The sequence below is a fragment of the Ammospiza nelsoni genome, chromosome 3, assembly GCF_027579445.1.
Source record: "Ammospiza nelsoni isolate bAmmNel1 chromosome 3, bAmmNel1.pri, whole genome shotgun sequence".
Lineage (NCBI taxonomy): Eukaryota > Metazoa > Chordata > Aves > Passeriformes > Passerellidae > Ammospiza > Ammospiza nelsoni.
Genome location: NC_080635.1, coordinates 105,428,283 through 105,445,743, shown reverse-complemented (window position 1 = coordinate 105,445,743; position 17,461 = coordinate 105,428,283).

The following is a 17,461-nucleotide window of genomic DNA, read 5'->3' as shown; positions in this document are numbered from 1 at the left end:
TGTCTTGGCGAAATACTCACAAACTCTGTTTATCCTCTACTCCCAAAAACTTTAAATTGCAGCATGTGAGAAATATCCTGGATGCCACACAGTAGTTCTGGGCCATATGGGCACACACAATTGCTCACTGCAGCTTTGTCAGTGGGAATTTGGTCAATTATAGTAACTGGTGGTAAATCTGATCCTTACTTCAGAGAGTGCTGCCAAAAAGGTGAGGGTGGGTGCCTGTGTTCTCTGTGTGAGGAGATGGAGGCAGGCACATGGTCCAAGGGTGCCCCAGGACAGCAACCCTTGGGAAACTGCCCAGATAAGTTACCTGAAAAGCCATTTATCTATTGGCCAGATCCTGCATAGTAACATCTCTACTCATTGAAGTGGGGTTCAACTAGGTGACCTGTAAAGGTCCATTCAACCCCAAAGCCTTCCAATATTGTTCATTTCCCAGTTAAATTGTTCACAGCAGCTGATCAGGTCTCTGCCAGCTTTTCCCTCATGCTGGTGTCTGTTGTGAGATGGGCTCAAGGGCGCAAGGTGGGTGCCCAGTGTGTCCTGGGAGACCTGAAGCATCTGTGTAGAGAAGGCTGGCAGGATCCAGGTGAGACCAGGAGCAGCAGCTGGAGGGCAGACAGCATCTGAAATGATGGCTGAAGAGCTGCAAACAAATCCTACCTAAAGGGAGCTTCTAAAGGGAAAATGAAAGTGATGGTGGTGTTGCAACTAATGTTATTCAATGTTTATGTTGTGGTAGGGCCCAAATTATCTGGCCAGCATGAGTCCTTGCATGCAGTGTTTTCAATGGCTCAGGTTAAATATTGTGAAGTTTGCAGTCTGAGAAAAAAATGGTGCAGCAAGAAAAAGAGAAGAAAGTCTCAGTTCAGTGTTGGCTGTGCATTTAGCCATGAACATTTAATTTTATTTTATGACTTTTCTAGGCTTTTCTAGGTGCCTGCATTGTTGTAATCCATGAAGATCTGCTCTGAGGGGCCATGCAGTGCCTTGGGGCTCCTCAGCAGAGCAGAAGTGTTAGCTGTTGGGTGAGCAGAGCTGCCCCTGCTGCACTGACTGTGTGACCCACATTTCCCTGGGGGACTGTGGAAGATGACCATGGCTCAGGAGTGTACCCTATGGTCAGACACCAAATTTAACACGTCAGTCCCAGGCTGAATCCCACCCAAAACCAGTTGTGTCTACCTGGAAGCCCAGTGATCACCTCTACTTTGATACTTTTTCTGGGCCATGATGTACCATTTCAGACAGGGGAAGTTGTTCAAGGGAACTTCAGATTTCAGAACACTGAGCACTCCATGGTTAGGAAATACCAGAGTTCCATTGCACATGTAGTTTTAATGCCACCTCTTTTTGCATAGGTATGGAGTGCAGATTTCAATTCATTCTTTCTCTTACTGTTTTCTTTTCCTTAGGACCTGTGCCTCATCTGGTGCAGGAGGTAGAGACTGATGAATTAATGATGAGCTGGTGGGGATTTCTTTTGAAGTTTGAACTCCAAGCCTTACTTACTGCACAGGATTCAAGTCCTACAATGGAAGCAGAATGATTAATTTCCTTATGAGCTTCTCTGTGGCAGTCATTACCATGGTTTCTGGGTGCTTCAAAAATACTAACAAGTTGATAAATGCAGTAATAGACAAGACAAGAAAGATAGAGTTGTCAAGAGCCTTGAAACTAAGTGCAAGAAATTGGATTTTGATATAGGAAGCACCAGTGGGTGGACTCAAAGAAAGAAGGAAAGATATAAACAATAGCCATCAAAGAGTTTCTTAGCAGATGCAGTTTAAGTGGGTTAGAGGGTCTTAGAGAAGCACTGATTAGGACGGAAATTGAGGGTCTAAAATAAAGACTTTTTTTATCAAAACAAGGAGGAAATTGAAAGGAGAAAATATGATGCAGAAATAATAACATCTGGAGAGAGGACACATGGGCTGGCACCAGGCAGATGCAGTTTCTCTGTCCTTCACAGTAGACTCTGCAGTGGCTGAGGGTGTGCTAACCTTACAGACAGCAGTGACAGGAGCTGAGTTTTCTCTCAGTTTTTCTCTGCTTAGGCATGAAGGCTTTGAGGTTGGCCCATCATTTGGAAGGCAGCATTTCTTTGGGAGCCACCTGAAGCACGGCTATTATCTAGTAAGCAGCTTTGATTTATCAACTACATCTCTGCATAGGGAAATTGCCGTAATTTCACATGCAGTGATTCACTGTGACAAAGAAAACCATAATTACCCGGGGTGCAAACTCCACCGCATGCTAATGCGGCTCTGGGAGCGCGGCGCTGCAGAAATAGCCGTGCAGCAGGGAAAGGTGATTGCTCCCAGGAGATCTGGGGTGTTCAGAGCTGGAACAGCGGGCTCACTGTTGCTTGGGAGAGCCAGGGATGAACACAGGAAAGGTGGCTCCTACCCCAGCCTCTCTCTGCGCCCAGCCCTATTTTTGGTCCTGGAGATCATCAGTGATTCACTGTCGCACAATGATTCACAAGGGGAAAATGCGAAGGTTTGCTGGTGAAGGAAGCATCACTGTGAAAGCAGGTGGCTCCCAAATGTGTGCATGTTTTGATAGAGCAGGGGGTGAAGTTTGTGCCTTCTCTCTCCTGAGTTGTTGAGCAAGTTGTGAACAGCCGATGCTTTTTACAGCTCCAGAGAATTTTCCTGTAATATTTCAACTGTAAAGCACGGTTACACATTTTAAAGGTGGGACTGTAGCTACTCTGCCTGCCCAGCTTAGTGCTATCTGAATAGTAAATATTCTCCCAGCTATTTTCTGAAATGGCAGCCCTGCTATTCCAACAAAATAATTCAAATATCACACTCACTTTATTCTACATTTCTTAACAAACATGACTTGGGGTTTCATTGTAGCACATAACCAGCTACCAAAATCCTTCAGAATAACAAAGAATTGTGAAAGTGTGAGGATGATATGAAGAATTTCTAGCTGCTGTAACTATTGTTAGGTATTTGATTTCTGCTGAGGCCAAAAGATGAGAACTGAAGAGGAGAAAAAAGCAACTCCATCTGATGCACCATTTATATAGCTATGGATACATTTGCCTACTTGGAGCGTCAGAGTGAATAGCAGCCCTTTTTAAAGCCTGCTTACTGAAGTAGTTCACAAAATCAAAACCCTCAGAAAAGTTGTTAAAGAAGTCTTCATTTTTTCAATTGAAAGCCATGAAAATATTAGTACTTTTACAATAAGCCAAAAAACATGGCAAAAAAGAATGAATGGTATGACTGTAAAACAAATCTCTCTGTGGTTTTGGATGCAGAAATATCAAGTGCTTCATAATGATGTGCCTTGCCTATTATTGTACATATATATTTTAACCTGTACATGGATTGTGGAGAGCTTTGGAACCATGCATCACAGGAGCCTGGTAGCATCAGACAGGATCATGCACTGTGATATCCTCTGGCAAATAGGCATGATTGGTGAAGGAGAAGGAGCAAGCATTTAAACAAATAGAGTAAACCAGAAGCCTTGAATAGGAGGAGGATAATAGAAGACAAGCAATCATTTTACACATGCAAACCTATGGTTATTATGTAAAGTTTTAAATTCTTTAAAATTCATTCCAGTATGATTGTGAAGCTTCAACAGGAAGAAAGGGAATAAGATCCACAGGAGGGTGTCTCTTGCCATCTTATTTGACGCTGTGATACCTGACAATAGAGATCAAGTGGCTGCAGCAGGCAGGTTCCTCTGCACAAAGTCTGTAAGAAGCACCTGCTTTGTGGCAACTGTGGCTCAGGCTGTCTTGAAGTAGCTGCTGCTGGCAGATTTTGTGATGAACTTTTACCAGTCTAAAACCAGGCTCTGAAGCTTGGTGGCATCTTGAAAATTTCAGAGTGGCTTCTATCAGATCACCTTAACATTGAGCATTTGCCATGCTAATAAGATGAGAAACTTCTGGATTTGCTGCTGACGTTTGAGGTTTCCTTTCAAGATGGGAACCAACGATTGTAGGTTCTGTGACATCTTTTATATGCACAAATCTAAGTGCATACTTGTCTCATTGAATTGTAAGGCAGGAAGAGGTTCATTCATCATCTAAATTAAACGCTCTCTCAGCTCTACAGACAATCTTGTATTCTACTGGCTTTTGATAGCTGGGGAGATGGGAAGAGGGAAAAGAAACTGGGGTGAGGAAGGAAATGATAAATACAATACTTAATATTCTGGTAAACACTGTTTATAAAATCATAATTTGTACAGCCTTTATTACAAATATTGGTGACTTTTAGTTTCACAGATACCAAAGCATGGCAGAAATGACTCGAAGGAGCCACAAGCCCTGTATTTTGGGGTGGATATTTCCCTGCAGCCTGGGATGGTGCAGCCCCTGGGGCAGCCTCTCCACACACCCTGTGCCACTCAATGAGGCAAAAAATGTTGAAGCAGAACAAGTCATCCTGCAGCATTTCAGCTTGCGAATCTTATGGAACTTTCCTATTTCCATTCAGGTTCAAGACCGAATGATGCTTCAAACTTAAAAAAAAAAAAATAGAAATGAATTTGAGGCAGCCCTGGCCCAAGAAGCAGCTCACACCAAGCCCCTTATCTGATTCCACACTGCTGGGAGGCACCAGGACCAGTTATTAATTGCACATCCCCAAACTTCCATGCTGGGGTTAAAATGACAGCTTAGGCATCAATCACCCTGATTCTGATCTGGTATAACATTGCCCCGAATGAGGAAAGGCCCAGCAGAGTTCCTGTTTGGCTGGGTTTTCATTCTCACTCTTGTGTAATCTCCCTCAAACAGAAGTGCTGTTTTTAGCTGTAATCTAAGCCCATTTGCCCCTGTGCTGGAGCTGAGGGGAGCTCATGTCATCAGACCACTGCTAACATAAGCACACGAAGCTTTGTTAGGCAAGTAAATATTTTTTCTCTTTGACACGTGAATGAAATGAAATAGATATGAGTGATTGACTGGCACCAGAGATGTCAGACCCCTTTGGTGCCCCCCTTCTGGCCTAGTTTAGTCAGCATTTTGTTCCATATGTATTCAAAAATGTAATTAGTTTTTGTTTATTCAGAACTTTAAATGACTGAATGATGTTTGTAATTTAAAGTGCTGATCTTTCCCTTCTGTAACCTTCTCATCCTAAGCAGGGTATAGTCAGACAGTTTAACATTCAAGCCAAGTGAATCAGGGCACAAGCTTTCAGCAACAAAATTACATCATCTAATGCAGACATACCATGCTTTTGAAACGTGTTTTGCTCCCTACTTGGTGCTTCATCTCTTAGCATCCATATATCAGGAAGCAGAAATAAATCATCCACTTTGCATTCAGCAAAACATCATTGTGGATGACTGAAGTTGGGCTTCTACCTGATTTGCCTTCAGCTTGCTTGTGCTGCTCAGCCTCCTCCTGGCTGCTGTGACAAGTCTCCAGCAGAGCTGGCTGCTCCTGCACACGCTGATGTGCATCCTCCTGCTCGTGCAGCCTGCCATCTCCCTGGGAGGGGATCGAGCCATGGAGCTTCTGATCATAAATATTCCTATTTTCTTTCCTGGGGAAAATTGAAAGAGACTCTGAAGAGATCTGCTGGAAGAAGCTGCAAAAAAGACCCTGACATCTTTCTTCAAGGGGTGGCCCATGTGACACTGTTGTTGATTTTAGTTATGTCTTATTCCTAGAAGAGAGACGTGAGATGTCCCATCCAATCTTGCTGTATTTATACATCAGGGAAGCGTACATAATTCTGTTGTTTGTGTCCCTTTCTTCTGTTGCAGAATCCTTGGTGATGATCAGTGGCTGTCAGCTGCAGGGATGTTCCCAGCTCTGTCCTGAATCGTTCCTTTGCAAACACCTCTGCTGTGCTTGCCTTGATGGATGCACAGGTGGTAGCACAGCATTGCCAGCATGCTTGGCTGACTCCTGGATCCCTCTGTGCTGACAAATCTGCCTCCTAAGTTTCTCTTGTTTCAGCTCCTGACCACCTACTCTCCATTTCGTGGTGCCTCTGGATGCACGATGCTGTGCTAAACAAAAGCCTCCAGGCTTTGCTTCATCTCACCAAATCACCCATCTCTCCTGTGCTCTTGTGGAGAGGAAACCAGGGCCCAGCCTTCTCCCTCTGTGTAGGCTACTACTGAGAAGCTGTATTTACATAGAAAGACTTGTCCATGCTGGAAAATTCCCTCCCCAGCCCTTGCTTAGGGTTTTCCTCACAGGGTGGCTGCAGTGGGTCTGGGCCCCAAGGGACATCTGTCCACTGGATCCCCTGGCACTGCATGGTGTGGGGACGCCCACAGGAGAGATGCTGGCCCTGAACTATCACACGTGCAATGACACCTGCCCTTCAGCTTCTGCCTCTGTGCTGACAGCACACCTCCCCAGTATTTTCACAGAAACGTGACCCACCTGCGTGTGTCGGCAGTGTGGCAGTAATTTAGCAATCTGTAGAATGTTGATGGGTGAAAGTGGGAAACAGTTTAGAAAAACAGCAGAAATTCTGAAAAATTTACTCAATTTTTTGATTTAGGATTGCTGAACATCTCTTAAACCTCAGCTGTGTATCTGTTGACAACAAACACAACACGTGTCAAAAATGAGGCTGGATTAAAAGCTGCAAAATAATGATTCCAACACACTTGACAATCCCAATCCTTCCCCTTTGGCAACAGCACAGGAAAATGAGTAATCTGTGTAATCCTACCTGCACCTGATCAGGAATTTTTCAGGGACTCTTGTGTTGTATTAAGAAAAAAAAATGGAGTAATTTCAGAGAATAATATTTTTATAACAAGGTTTTTAAATTCCCTTTTTCACAAGAATGCACTATTACAATTTTCTAAAAATTGTAGACAACTATTAATATATTGTATCTTCTCACAGTTTTTCAATTCAGTTGTACACATAACATACCCTCTGTTATTTTCTAGTAATATTCTACCAGTATTTAAGGTATAAACTATTTTTCAGCCAACAGCCAAACATTAAATGTTGGTGAAAGATAAGATAATGAAAATCTACTAATTTGGCAAATGTATTTGCACTGACTTGAAGAGGAGGCCTTCCTTTGCTGCCAAGTGCTTTGGATGTGCTTTACACACAGCCACGGGAGGGCAGTGAATGACTTGGATATGCAGCTCCTTTCTAGTTTTTATCTGTTTTTTAATCGTTTCGTTTCCCTTCCACCGAGCTCCTATCTTGTCAAGAAATAAAAATTTGACGCTGATGCGGGAAAGGGGATTTGATTTTCATTTCCCTCTGTGGGTTTGGCACATTTTCCTCATACTCTTGTTAGTTCAGCTTATCATCAGTGTGTGGAGAGCGTGTGATACCATCCCTGGTGCTGCATGCAGGGCAAGAAGGGAGCGGGGGAAACGTGTTTGCACAACTCCCGTGTTTGCACAACTTTCAAGGTCAGGACTTCCTTCCAAGAAAAAAAAAATAACAGAGAGCCCACAAACAGTTTAATGGTTATCTGTGATGCTCACAAGTTCTCCTAGATGCACTCCAAATTATTCCTTCTTCATTGAAAGACCTGACCCACATTCAACACAGGTTTCAGCCAACAAATAGTTTAATAAAACCATAGATCTGGACCCTCCTGTGGGTTGCTAATAGGCTGGTGTCTCTTTTTGCCTTAGCTCTTTACTGTTAGCAAAGGGTAAAAGTTGTAATTATTATCAGAATTAGAAATTTCTGGTAAAACCAAAGGAAAACAAATGTCCTCATGATCAGTGTTAGTGACCAGAAGGTCTATAACAGCTAGAGATGCTGGGACAAGCTCTCCAGACTGACCCTATGTGCCAATCAAAGGTACAGAAACTGGCAAATAGTCAGGATCAGAGGAAGTCCAGCCTAGCAGCAAGCAGGAACAGCCACATTCTGGCTGGACAAGTGCTCATAGAGACCGAGCAGCAGTTCTACAGCTCACAGCAGAAGTGATGTTGGAAACATTTGGAAGGAAGTTGTGGAGAACAAAGGCTGTTTCTGTGGCACACAGTGAGGGGAGGAGACGAGAGCACCGCAGCCTGCCAAGGCAGTATGAAATATATGCCTGTGTCTCAATATGCCAGAAGCTTCTGGGCTGTATTCCCAGAACTCCCACTGGCATGTATGACCTTGTGCTAGTCACCCACGCTTGCCGTGCCTCAGTTTCCCTATTGCAAACTGGGGACAAGAGTACCTCTGAGCATCTGTGAAGGAGCCCATTTTGCAAGTTTAGGGTTGTAGGGATAGGATGTCTATTGAGTAGTATCAGCTCTCCAGCATTCTAGAGCTTTTTGACATTTACAGTAGAGTAGCCACTCTTCATTGAGGCATTGAAGAAAAAGAAGGTCGCAGCAGAGGCAAAACTCACATCTCCCCAAGAACAATCTCTGCCACCTTCTGATGGAAAAACCACTCTTAGCAGCTGACAGGATGGGAGCCCTGACTGGTGCTGAGGCAGTTTTGGCCCCGTGCAGCAGGCAGAGCACAGATTCACTGGCCAGATGCAGAGCAGCAGGTTACTGACCCACCCCTCAGCCCCAGGCTGGCTCCAGCTCCCAGTGCAAGGCTCAGCACGCCCACGCTGGCAGGAGGGGATGCTCAGGCAGCACTGGAAAAGCAAAAGGAGCCTGACCCTTAACCGTGAAGGGCAGATGAGAAACCATGGGGTGACTGATGAAAATCTCCATTTGTCCAGCCTGGTGCTTGCTGGGTCAGGCTCCACATGCCCACTGTGAATGGATTGGACTCGCTGTGTAGGTACATGTGTGACCTATCTCTCAGTGGTTTTACACAGATTTACAAATCTGGCTTGTTTTGCATGGAATTACAGCCTCCCAGATCTGCCTTGGGTTGCAACATGTTTCTTTCAAATTAAGGTTTGGATCCGAAATCCAATCCATTTGGATTTTACACCCAAAATTGAATGTAAACTTCAGAAGTGGGATTTCTCTGTACTTACATTGCTTTCACAAATACACCTATATCAAACTGAGCCTTCAGGCTCATACCCAGCACTGGTGCATGAGCACAAATCCTACACAACCCACCAGTAACTGATTTTTGGGGAAAGAGGGAGAGAGCATTTCTGCTATTAGATCTTTGTTCCCTTTTCAAATTGGTTACCTCAATAGTCAGGGGAGTAAGTTTGTTGACAGAAATGTCTTCTAATAAAACAGATTGTAAATGACTTCTGCAACAAACCAGGAAGAAAAACAGAATCCATATAGATACTTGTGTTAGCTCCTCTCAGCAGCAAATGCAGCACGGGGGCTGTGACCACTTCAACTGCTCAAATATTGGACATTTCCTACTGTCAGCTGGTTCCTTGTGACCTATCCACCAATAAGCACACAGTCCTCTTTTAATTTTATTTTTTGTAAAGTATTACTTCTTTTTATACTTTTGATATTTGGATCTTCTCCCAGCATCTCAACAACCACTTCTAAAAACTCATCTCCCCTGAGGTCCTGGCAGCCCCACCTGGCCTCCAAGTTCTCCATTTATAGAGAACAATAATGTCTTATTTTTTTCTCTTCTGAAGAAAATACACTGGAAACTGAGGTTTTGGTGTCCTAAGATAGAGATGTATGAATCCAACAGTAGATATTTTTTACTTTTTTTTTGTATGGAGTGTTGTTACCTTGGGAGCAATGTTTAAAGACATGGAAAAATGATGCTGTGTAGAAGGCTGGAAACCTGCCTTGGTACATACAGGTCTCACCTGGAACATAACTACAAAGTTCCCACTGAAGGAGTGCTGATGTTTCTCCTGTAAGAAACATGTTTTTCTGGGAGAAAGGGAATTATTGCCTACAGCAGGTAGGCCTCTGTCAAGTGAAGGTGAAGGGAACCAACCCCACACCAGTGCACCCCAACCTCCACTGGTGCCTCCAGCACCAGAGCACAAAGGTTCCTCCTCATCATGACCTACCCCTTCGTGAGAGATATTTTTTGCTCTAAATCCACCCAAGTGATTTAGTCTTTACCAAAAATTACTCCAAGTGCAGTCTAAATTAACTGGAAATACTGAAAAAATGTTAATCTGAGTCAACCTGGAGGAAAATTTTGGTTCTGAGAGCTATTTCTGTTGCCTGTGGAGCTGAAAGCCAAATGCTTATTTTCCCAGGCTATGCAGTGAAGTGGGTGGTGGAAGGGGAGAGAAGAACATGAGGTTACCAAGATCAGCTAGTCTTCACTAAGAGTTTTGAGACAAGTCTGGTTTTGTTGCTGTTGTTTTTTTTAAGCCACCAAATAAACAAGAAATGTTAATGACATCAGTAATCCCTCATGGACATATGCTTGGTCATTCACTTCTCTTATTTTTGTAAGAAAAAGCAACAGCATTACATTGTGTTGATGCTTTTTCAAGAAAATATCGCTGGCAAATAATCCTCTTAAGGAAGTGAAAGTGGCTGGAGGCGATGCTTGGGGCTGAAAAACACAAAGTGGGCTCAAAACAAAACAACTGCTGCCCTCCATGCCACTCTGCTGCTGGGCCACCCTCAGCATACTAATACAGAGAGGTCTGGTGAGCCCCAGCTCACAAAACGAAAGGGTTTGACCACCTTTTGTGACTGAAGAAAGTTGTGTTTGATCAGTGAACACTGTCATATCTCATAAAGGGTAGGAGATAAATCAGCTACCAGATAATTATAGTGTCAGAACAGTAGATCAAGTCCATCCCTGCTGCCTGCCAGTGGAATTCTGATACATTTGACCAAATGTATTCAGTATTTACCTGCTGCTTCAGTCTCAGTTAAACTTCCACTGAAGGTGCTGATAGCTGTTTTCCAGTGGGCATTCAAAAGATATTTTTGAGGAGTACTCAAAGCCATTGCCTGTTTTTTCCTCCCTTCACAGCATTCCTTTCATTCTAAATAGAAGAACATCCTCTAGATCTGATCCTGCTCTTTCAGATTCACCTCTGATCATGCAGTCAGTCCTGGGCCTTCTTCATGGAATCTCTTAATTTTGGTTCAGAAGAACCAAACCTTGGTGAGATCTGTGCCTGTACTGCCCAGCCTGAATTGTTGCCTTACCTTTATATTATTTTCTTTGTTTATGCCCATCAAAGCTGCTCTACTGCGCTTCTCCTCAGCTGGAAAGGGGAGAGAAAAGATAACAAAAATGTTGTGGGATGAGATAAAGAGACATCCCTGAGCACTTAACATTACAGGCAAAACATACTCGACTTGTGGAAATTAACGTGATTTATTGCCCTTTAAATCAGACTGATTTGAGACAATGGGAAACAACTCAAAACCCTAAAAACACATCCCCACCCCTCCCTTCTCCCTGGGCTCAGCTTTATTCCTGAATTCTCTCCCTCCTCCCATCCGAGCAGCTTGGGGGATGGAGAGTGGAGGCTGTGTTGTCTCTGCTGCTCCTTCCTCCTCATGGGGGAGGATTCCTCACCCTCTTGCCCTGCTCCAGTGGGGAGCCTGCAGTTCCTCATGAACTACTGGAATGTGGGTCCTTTCCATGGAGTGCAGCCCTCCAGGAGCAGCTGCTCCACTGGCTGCCCTCACAGGGCTGTGAGTCCTGCCAGCAAACCGGCTCCAGTGTGGGCTCCTCTCTCCATGGGAACGTGGATCCTGCCAGGAGCTGCTCCAGCACAGGCTTCCCCCAGGGTCACAGTGTCCTTTGGGCATCCAGCTGCTCTGACACAGGCTCCTCCACAGGCTGCAGGTGGAACTCTGCTCTCCCTGAGCCTCCATGGGCAGCAGGGACACGGCTGCCACACCATGGGCTGCACCAGGGGCTGCAGGGCAATCTCTGCTTCAGCACCTGGAGCTGTTGCACTGTTCCCTCCTCCTGCCCACCCCAGATTAAACCTGTCCTTCCAGAGGCTCCATTCACCATTTGCTGATGGGCTCAGCTGTGGTCAGCACAGAGTCTGTGTTGGAGCTGGCTGGAATTGGCTCCAGTGGACACAGGGGAAGCTTCTGGTAGCTTCTCACAGAAGGCTCTCCTGTAGCAAATACAATGCACTTATCAAACTACAACCTTCTTCTCCACTCCCCAGGAAGATGGGCATATGATACATGCAAATTCTAGGAAAGTCTGTGACAAGGACTCTAGTAAGTGTAGTTTAAAAGCACTTTACATTTTTGTAATCTTTATGAGCCTGTTTGCCTTTATTTTTGCTCTAACAGAATTTAGTGAATATTTTTTTTTAAATTTTTTTCTGGTGCAGAGGAACTAAGTTCTCTAGGAAGCCTGCATATTTATAGGTTCAATTAACTTTTCCTTAAACCATGGGGTTATCAGGGCTGAGTGAATTTCTGGGAGCCCAGAGCAGAGCCAGGAGGGTGTGTAGGAGATGCTCCAGGGATGGTGGAATAAACTGTTGTCTAGACTATGTTGTATGGCAAGGCAGCTGCTGGAGCACAGCCTTGGTCTGTCTGATGAGGCCTGATGGCAAGAGAAGTTCAGTGGCAACAAACTGATGGCGTTGTGTTGTTGTGTTGTTAGGGTAGGACTCTATTTCTTTATCTTGTTTTCTGCTTTTTATCATTGCCTGTCATTATCTCTAAAGTTCACACTGCACTCAGCTGTTGTGCCTGTGCTTGGTCAATACAGAGCTTCCACCAGAGCAGAATTTGAGCTGGACTCTTGGCCAGGAGTAAAGCTGGTGATACAGGCCATGAGAATTACGAGCTTATTTCCCTGGTCTGATCACAGAGGGATAAACCAGTCCATATATATTATGAGGCAATTATATGAGCTAATGATCGAGTTTTCCTGCTCAAATTTTAATAGCCATACTTTTTAATTCCAGCAAGAACAAATCTGACACAGGCTCTGGCCAGGCCAATAATGATTGCCAGTTCCCGTTACACCTTTAAAAGTTGAATAATAAATATGCGCAGCACTTGCAGTGTTTTAGAGGCACTTAACATTGCCAAAGAGCTGAACAAGCACTATTGCATTTCACACTCATTTCTGTCAAGCAGGTGTTCACAACTACCAACCCCACCAACCTTCCTGCAGTGAAACTAAGGTCTGAGGAGAGATGAGAGTGAGTTTTTAGCTCCTGCACATCCTTGCAGTAATGCAGCTCTCTGTTTCCACACTGGAGTGAGATTACATCCGTCTGCACGTAGTCATGTAAGTGTGCCTCTTATGGCTGCTCATGTTTCCCTTTCTTCTCTTCATTGTGGGTTTAATGGAGTATTAGGGAAAATTTTGCAGTTTTCTGTTTTGTTTTCTTCAGGTGTCTGTGAGCAATTTTGATCCTTTGCAGTGAATGCAGGTACGTGAGGTGTTAGCCTGAGTCTTCCTGTGCTTTGCAGCAGAAAGCAGAGCTCTATACTGAAGCCTTCCTAGCTAAAAGCTGGCCAAGCTCAGTTCTGGAGAAGCTGCTGCAATGTCAGCTGCTGCAGGCTGCTGCTGTGCTCAGCATCTCCTTGGGTCCATGCACAGTGAGCACCTGAGGTCACTGAGCACTGGAGTCACAATCTTTCCTTTGGGAACAAAGATGGAATTCAACAAAAGGAAAACTGGGTAAAGAACGTCCAAATTAATTCAGCTGTCTTCAAGTTAGATGTTTAAATCAAATGAGTTCCCTTACTCTCTTGGATCTCTGCAGTGGAATGATATCATGGAGGCACCCTTCAGTGGCCAATGTGTAGAACAGGTACCTCTCTGTCTCTGGAGAGCATTTTGTAACATCCTCAGACAGATATCTACAACAGATGGCAATGCATCACCTCTGCAGTGTTCTTTTTATTCCTTTTCATAATTAAAAACCCACAAATCAACAAGGTCAGGATTTGCCATCTTTTCAGCCCCGACAATTTGGTCAGATGGCTCCTTTTGTCACGTAATAGCTTCCCATGTTTCATTCCCTCTTTGAAAATCTTGGCCTTTCCTCATTACATAATTATATAGCGTCTTCAGACACTGTCCAGGCAGCAGTTTTTCTGTCATGCAAGCGGGTCTGTGATACTATTTTATTGTAAAGAACTTTGGGCCAGGCATAACTGCACATTTTCCTCTTGTTTGTCTGCATTTCTAATCAATTTACACTGGAAGATCCAGGCTGAAGACACGTCACTATGGATAACTTAATGCATTGACTGTGGTGTCTATGGTCATAAAACTTGAAAGAAAAATTCTTCCACCTGCTGCAGAGGATTTGCCATATTCTTACTTATTCATACTTATATCAGCAAGCCATGCCTCTCTTTCTCTCTCTCACCCTTTCTCCTTTGGTGGGAATGTTGGAATTTGTTCTGCACAACTTTACTTTAGCCTTAAAGCAAAAGTAACCAGATTTAAAATGTATTTTTGGACCTTGTGTTTATTGAGCTACTAGGTCAAGGCCTAGGAAGTATCAGCACTATCATGTGTTAGTGATCCATGGTGTAAATCTTTCCTTGTTTGGATGAAAACTTTCATGATACACAGGGGGGGAAATCAACTCCTCTATTTTATGTGAGAAATATTGAAGGAGGGTGGATACATCAACTCAGGCCTAGACCAGAACTCAGGTAGGAAGTACTGGGGTGAAAACTAAGACCAGTAGGAGAAAGTTCAATGACCTGAGAGAAGAGATTATGCCCAAATCTCTTGGTGTTGACTATCAGGTTTTGAAAAGAGGGTTTATAAAAGAAAATAAATTACTTAGTAGATTGTGATGCAGAAAGCTCTGATTTCTGCTCATAGTGAATACAAGGGAGCTTAAATTATTCTGTTCATTGGAAGGAGTAGATTAAACTACTCATAAATATTGCTGGGATCTCAGTTCAGCATAACTGAGAAAAGAATTGGCACAGCCAGTGGAAGTGGCTGATCAATAGGGAGCTGTAGGTGAGAGGATTGAAAGGTGGGCTGTGCACAGAATGGAGCTGAAGGCAGAGCACATTCCAGTCACACCTGACATGTCATGAAGGTGCAAATAATAAAATACGAGAAGATGAAAATCATAAACTATGACATCACCCAGAATTCTGGTCTGAGTTCTGCGCTCTTTGTCTCAAAAAAGAAGCGTGAAGCAGAAGCTGCCATCTCAGTAGCAGAGGTGGTTGTTAAAATAGAAGGTGCTTCCATCTGAGTTATGGTTGAAATGACTAAGACTGCTTAGCTTGGAAAGAAAATAAGGAAGTGGGAACATATTGGCAGAATTTGTAACACTGAAAATGAAAAAAGTAAATAGATTGCATATTCTTTCTGGTAATGCCAGATGAAATGAATATCTAAACTAGAAAGCACTACTACTACTTAAAAACAAAAAAAAGCTTTTTAACATGATGAAAAATAAACATGTGTAGTGATGGTGGCTCTATATGATAGAGCTCCAAGTGGTTGGCAGGATTAGAAGCAAATTAGACATTTACTATTAGGGCAATTACAGATCATGAGGAAGTCTACAGCTATATTAGATGCAATTAAATATGCAAAGGGATATAAACCTTTTTGCCTCAGTGAATAGAGAAACCAGTCAAGAGATGGGGTTTAAGAAGACACTTTCTCCGTGTAGAGTCCCACATTCCAAGAGCAGCTTTCTCCTTAATTATCTATATGAAGATTTTTGCATCTTTCTTCAAGCCATCTGTCACTGGACACTACCAAACTTTGGTTGACTATTCTATTTTTATGGTTCAGATTAGGGAAAACCTGATCAAAACTTGTGAATGTGGCAACTACACTGCATTCAGGACCAAAATAGATACAACAGTTGCAGAAGATGTAGATTTCTTGTAAACCTGGTTGGAAATGAACTTATTTAGGGGAAGGAGAGGATGAGTTTGGTGAACTATATAGCCAAGAAGATCTAAGAGATTTAAAAAAAAGGAAAGAAGACATGAAGTTGGAAAAGACAAGGGAAGAGAACTCATTTTTTGGGTACAATGTGGGCTGGAAGAGATGTAGAACTGGGATGGTGGAAAAAAGGCTTTGTACACATGCCTGTAAATAAAAATGACTCAAAGAGATAGCAGACTGTATCATCAACTTAAACTACTCCTACTTGGAGAATATAGGCTAATTGACCTGTACAAAGAAGCAACTTCTGTTCTGCTCTATCCTATTCTCTCTATTCTATCACAATAACAGTAATTTCAGCATGTCTATACTCAGCTCTTTCTAACTTACATTGAATAATGTGTATTTAACTTTTTGTCTTTAAATTTTGTGGTTTTTTCCATGGCAATGAGCTGCAGAGGCATTTGTAATAGGGTCTTACAGATTTTTTAAAAGGTACCTTGCTGATAGTGTTAAAGATGACAAGGATGGTGAAATGTGTTCTGCATATGGATCAGGCAGAATTAGCAATGGTTCACCACTCCTGTGAGAGTTCATTCGGCTGCCACAGACTGGCCCATGAGAATATTTCTGGAGAGATGAACTTTATCTAATAATAAAAAGTCCACTGACCTGCTCTCATGTCACAATTCCTATAGCATGAATAATTGCACCCTCCTGTATAATTGGCAACATTAAGAATGCTAAGTGAAATAATTAGGCAAGGCTCCGATTTCACGAGCGCGCCGTGCTCTCACTTTGAGGATTTCCCTGGTACCTCTGCCCCTCCATGGATAGTCACTGCTGGGCAGAGCTGGGAGATGTGGGCAAGCATCTGCCTCAGCAGCTCTGCCAGCCTGGCTCTGGCAGGGTGTCAGCAGGGCCCCAGGGCAATGCATGGCATCCTCAGCATCCTCAGCATATCTGGCCTTGGGTGTTCCAGCAAATCCATGGTGAGACGTGAGTCCATGGCACAGGGTTTTACACCAGGTGCCTGGAACTGGGCTTTTCTGGGGCTGGGGAACAAATCACTCAGCAACTGCAAGGTCCCTGTTCCACAAATTAATAGAGATGGATCCTTCCCTCCCAGATCTCTTGATAAAAGTGGCAGTATCACATTTATGGGAGAGAAGCCATTCAAAGCTGGCTGAGTGAGGGCACAGCTCTGTGCTGGGTCACGTAGATGGGAGCGTGCCATCTTTGCTGGGTCAGTCTAAAACCAAAGGAGAAAATTCCCTGACCATCTGGCAGGAGGCAGCTGGCACCTGGGGTAGTTAAAGATATTTTTGCTGGTTGCAGGGCAAGGCAGAGCTTGCCACAGAGTGCTGAATGAAGTTCCCAGACAACCCTAGGGAAAAACTCCAGTGATGTGTTCCAGCTTTGACTGGGACTCATCTGTGCAGATAATGTGTTTGACAACCATCCGCTGCCTTATAAAAAAAAACAAACCAGAGGAGATGGAAATCCACATAAAGACAGGAAATATGAGCTGCTGAGATTTAGCTTGGAATTAGATGAGTGTGAAAGGTGCTATGATAATTCTTAGGTCACATGTTGGGGTGGAAATCTGGGGTGGAAAAACTGAGTTGTACGATGGATGCAGTTGTGTGCACTGATCACAAAAAACTGTGTCCCAAAATATGCCAGATCACAGACTGGGGGAGCAGGACCTTGTAGGAGATGAACATGTCCCCAGCACCCATGTGTGACTGGGAGTGAGGGGCATCACACGGACTGGGGACTGGG